This window comes from Eptesicus fuscus, chromosome 10 (genome assembly GCF_027574615.1).
Source record: "Eptesicus fuscus isolate TK198812 chromosome 10, DD_ASM_mEF_20220401, whole genome shotgun sequence".
NCBI lineage: Eukaryota > Metazoa > Chordata > Mammalia > Chiroptera > Vespertilionidae > Eptesicus > Eptesicus fuscus.
Window position 1 is genome coordinate 47,852,779 of NC_072482.1, and position 5,558 is coordinate 47,858,336.

Genomic DNA, 5,558 nt, shown 5'->3' on the forward strand with positions numbered 1-5,558 from the left:
ATTTAAATGTATTTAAAAATGAACTTATTAACCAAAATGAATATTACTTGGAAAAATGTTTGGAAGGGGTTAGGCATGAACCTGGAACAATTCCAAGTCCTCTAAATTGATGGGCAATGCTTTCTGCATCCTGTAATATTGTGATTTATAATAAGAAATATATATTGGGTTTTGTCCAGTTTCTGGCACAGAACTCCTAAAACCCTTTGAATGGCCTAGGTAATGAGAGCAACAAAGGTGCCTTTGTTATGTTAATGAAGTGACTTTAGGAAAACAACTAGGTAACCTAAGGATGGGGCTGATTGCCAGGCAACCCATTGTGAGATAAGGAGTTGGGAATTTTTACTCTTACCATGGACATCCTGGAAGGAAAAAGGGCCTAGAGATTGAATTCAATTACTAACGGCCAGTAATTTAATCAACCAAGCCTATGTAATGAATTCTCCATACAATTCCAGAAGAATGGGGCTTGGGGTTGGCAGTTTCCAGGTAAGTGATGATGGATAGTGGTACTCTCAGAGAGCATAAGCTCCATGTCCTTTCCCTATAGCTTGCCCTCTTCCATCTGGCTGTTCCAGAGTTACATCGTTTTATAATAAAATGGCAATCTAGTAAGTAAAATGTTTCTCTAAGTTCTGTGTGTCACTCTAGCAAATTAATTGAACCCAAGGAGTGGGTTGTTGGAACATCCAATATGGAGCTAGTTGGTTAGTCAGAAGCACAGGTGACAGACAACCTCTACTTGTCTTATAGGACTGAACCCTTGACCTGTGGAATCTAAAGCTATCTCCAGGCAGATAGTGTCAGAATTGTGTTAAATTGTATGACACCAGCTACTTTCTGAGAATTACTTATTGGTGTGGTGATGTTGCAGAAGACCAAGAAGACCAAGGACGCTTCTGAGGAAGTTGGAGGGACACTGTTTAATAACGCCAGCGGACTCAGGGAACAGCCTTCCAAATCTGAGTGAAGGAACACGCATGGGGCCCTCCCTTATATCTCCCTCCCTGTGCTCTTTGTCCCACAAGCATGGATCATGCTTCTGGTCCTTTTCTCGGGCCTTGCAAGAAGGCCCCCAGGTGTTGGGGGTCTCCAGGCCATATCTGGTGGTCTGGCCTGGCGTCAGAGTTAGGAGCCTTCCCTCTGGGCTGTGCACTGTCCATATTCCAATAGCCTCTGTAACCGGTTCTGCAAGACCAGTATCTGGGAAAGAGGTAGTGACTTAATCATAGGTCATCAGGAATGTACACCGAGCTTACTGGCCTGGACTCAGATCACCAATCCCAAATATCAGGGTTACATTGGAATCAGCCCTTTTAGCCTCCTCAGTGAAAATCCCCCAAATCAGAATTGCAAATGTTAATCAGAACAATAGTCATCTTTATGACTATTTTCTTATCCCTGTATTAAATTATTCTTACTGAAAGGCCTGAATGAGTAATAAAGCTTTCATAAAGTAAATGATTTGCTCCATTCTTTCATGAGTATCATTTTGCCAACAAGAAGCTAGTGTTCTAAGGACCTGGCTATGGACTAACAAATCTGATTCCACAATGTGAGTCTTGAATGATCGATATGTTGATATTTAAGGAGAGCAAATATTTCAGACATGGAAAGCCAGTAACTTTGTTTGCTTAATTAAAAAGGAGCATACTGTACAAGCTAATGATTTATTTTTCAAGGCTACCATGGTGACTGTTTATAGGGTCTAAATAGTTCCCTTGGGACAACTAAGTATTAACATATCTTCAAAAGTTTACTAAACCATCAAAAAACATTGACACTCAGAAAATTTGTTTCATTATTTGTCCAATACAAAATACGCAAACACCTTGCATTTTTTGTAAGTGCTGTAACTATTTTACACATATGTGTGTGTTTTATTTGCTAAAAGAGTAAATAAACTTCTACAGTGTCTTCTTTAAGAAAGAGTTATGCCTTGTAAAACTATTAAAGCTCTCTCAACCACCTCTCAAAAGCCCTTTAGGCCCCAGATTGTCAATAAAGTAGACCTAATCCCAGTGAAGAATCAACAAGGCTCATCCTGAGACCTGACTAAGGGCAAAGAGCAGGTGCAAGGCCTACATTTCTGACTGCTTGGTGCCTGGTTATTGTTCTTATGAATAGTCAGTGCATCAGGAACTCTACAGGGATCCAAGCCTTTCCTTGAGCCCAATCAAAGGATTAGTGTGATTCAGACAGAGATTGAATCTGCGTGAAAAATTTTCCATGCTGAGTTCTATTAGAAGGTGCTGCTGAGTGAGATTTGTTACTAATCACGAGGCAAAATTGCAGTCTCTGAAATGAGAACCCAATAAACAAAATAATAAAAGTTATTTTAATTATTAAATGACAGTGTTACAAAGCCTTTGCCATTTATCACTGCCATTAAGAAATACAGTAAATAGAAAAAAAAATGTGTTCCATTCACTATAATTCAATTTTCTTAATATACTTTAATGATCTTAAAAAACAGAATGGTGATTACCAGAGAAGAAGGGGAGTTAGGGGAGAAGAGGGCATATGGGGGATAAATGGTGACAGAAGGAGACTTGACTTGGGGTGGTAAACACACAATACAGTGTACAGATGATGTGCTGTAGAATTGTACACCTAAAAGTTGTATAATTTTATTGGCCAGTCACCCCAATAAATTCAATAAAAAGTTTTAAAAATGTGATTAATTAACAAATTGCTAATTCCTTTTAGCAACCAATATCTATACTTTAATACAGATGCACTATTTTATTGGACAGTGCTTTATGTGTACTGACGCTACTGAAAATTCTGAAAGTCTTTACACAGTCCAAGTTGTCAGTGCCTAATGATGCCAAGTGATGAATTGCTCCAATTTTAATAGAACAATCAAGGTGTAGTGTTTCCATTATCGTCTCAAAACACTTCCCATCCATACTCTTATGCTATTGTAGTACTGATTAGGCAGCATTGTTTGTAAAGACTTTGTAAATTGTAAGTCAGAGATAACAGGTGATTCTTTCTTGTTATTTGAAAACCAAACATGTCTGATAATTTTTCAAGTTTGCAGAAACTACTGACATGTCAATATCATTTTACTAAAAGAAGAATGAGCTGCTCTACTCAGTACAATTGGACATGAAAGTGTCCTCTTTTCTAATACAATTGAAAACTGATCAAGTAATAGTATTATTTTTAAGAATTGTTTGTTGTAAAATCTGTTTATATATAAAATTTGATTTATCTCTATCATCTATCCATCTATTATCTATCTATTGATACCGAAGTTTTGGACTGGAACCCGGATTCTTTGCCAGAATCAAAAAATGAATCCACGGACAGAAAGTGGTATAGCAAAGATGGAGATTTATTGAAGAACAAGTATGGACTCCCACGTATAGAGCAGGAAGAGTCCCAGTGGGTTCCTTTCCCTATGCTTATAAAGGCTGCAGATCCTGGTGCCTGATATTCCCTCTGATTGGTCAATATTCCCCTTTGAGTTGGTTACTATAGTAACTCCTGGGCTCAAAGGTTGAACCTCACATGGCACATGTGAAGTTCTCCCCTCTCCTTCCTTATTGTTTTCCTATTCCCTTTGAGCTTTCTTCTCCTCCTGGATGAGGGGCTTCCTTCTCTTTATTTTACAAATATAGACCTTTTGCTGTTCCCAGCTCCCTCATTCTATGGAAATGTACCTGTTGCAGCTTTTCAGCTCCACTATTCTATGGAAATATACCTTCTGCTGCTCTAAAGCTCTGTGCTTCTTTCATGGTCCTCTTAATTTCTAAAATTTTCTAAACCTGTCTTTTTCACCCCAAAAAATTCCTGTTTCACCTGGAATATCCATGCTTTCTACGGCATACACAAGAGGGGTATTAGAAATATATCTCATGTTTCTAAAGCTTTAATAATTAACTAAAACACCCCCTAAAATAAATATGCCATATTCTCCTATTAATATTCCAGTAAGCACATATTAAATGTCTTCTACATGTCGGACTAAGGCCATTTCTATAAGATGAAAATGCTCAGTAGGAATACTCCAAAGAAATCTGATTTTTCATTCAACTGGAAGATTCATTAGCCAAAAAAAAAATGTATTTGTAAAAATAAATGTTCTAACATTAGATAATCTAAGAGATTAATTCAGTACCCATCTCACTGCAGGATATTTTAGGATAGATACTCAGTAAAACCAAGAGTGTTAACTGATAACTGTTGCATTCTCTTGAATCCTCCTAAAATACTACATCTCATTGTCAATCTTTGACATCTATTTTCAGTGAGGATAATACTGCAGTGGTGTTGCCTCGTGTTAAGGCAGGCTGACAAGTTGATGTTTTTTTCTCTTTTTAGGTTTCTATATCTTAAGAAGACAGCTGATGATTTGTCCAATACTCTTCAAAACTCATAAAGGAGGTATGCTGCAAAGATAACCAAGTAGAATTAACTAATGGCAAAATGTTCATAAAGACAAAACCATTTTACTGTCCCATTATTTAGAAAGTTCTAAGCACAATTTAGATTTCTTCTAGCTTCTTCTAGCTGAGGAACATAATGAAGTTAAGATTATTGATTCACCAAATAAGGTCAATTTTGTTTTTATTTACACAAGGAAGAAAAAAATGCCATAGACTGGAGAAATGATGCTTAGAATGATAGAAGAAATATGATGCCAAATAAAGGCTGAATGCAGAAGATGAAGAAAAAAAGAAAAATGACATACTCATTGCAATTATGTATAACTTTAAACAAAGTTTTGAAAATTGAGACTTTAGAAAAATGTATAAGCTAAACATACTGACAATAACAAACTGACAAGACCTAGAAATATTGGCTTTTATTAGGCCACTAGGGGCCCAATGCACAAATTCGTGCACCTTGAAAGGAACTGTGGGCTATGAGGCTACAGTGGGCACAGGGGCGGGTCTTGGTCCATCTTTGAGGGCGGGACAGTCAATTAGCATATTCCCTCCTTATTGATTGTAGGCACCACCAACTTTGCAATGGTGTGAGGGTCAATTAGCATTATTCCCTCTTTATTAGATAAGATGGCTTAGAACAGGCATCCTCAAACTATGGCCCGTGGGCCACATGCGGGTGTTTTTGCCATTTTGTTTTTTTACTTCAAAATAAGATATGTGCAGTGTGCATAGGAATTTGTTCATAGTTTTTTTTAAACTATAGTCCGGCCCTCCAACAGTCTGAGGGACAGTGAACTGGCTCCCTGTTTACAAAGTTTGAGGACCCCTGGCTTAGAACAATGCATACAGTCAACCTTCCACATTACCATATTTCCAACTATTGATCAAAAATACTGTTTTTGATTCATGGTTGGTTGAATTGGAAAATGTAACCCAGGGATTCAGAGGCCTGCCTGTATATTTATTGAACAAAATTTGCATATGAGTAGACTTGTTCAGTTCAAATGCATGTTGTTCAAGGGTATACATACTATCTTATTGGTTCTGTGTCTCTGGAGGACCCTGACAAATACAAGAAGGGAAGTATATATACCATATCCTTTCCTTGTTATTGTATTGTGGGTACACATATTTACATACTATTAGTTGTATATAATA

General features: G+C 37.3%; 1 long non-coding RNA gene across 1 annotated transcript; it reads left to right on the plus strand.

Annotated features, from left to right (window-relative positions):
* Positions 1-345: 345 nt before the first annotated feature.
* Positions 346-4,460, plus strand: LOC129150606 (uncharacterized). Its single transcript, XR_008557327.1, has 2 exons — positions 346-489; positions 4,333-4,460. It is a non-coding gene; the product is annotated as an uncharacterized LOC129150606 (long non-coding RNA).
* Positions 4,461-5,558: the final 1,098 nt, after the last annotated feature.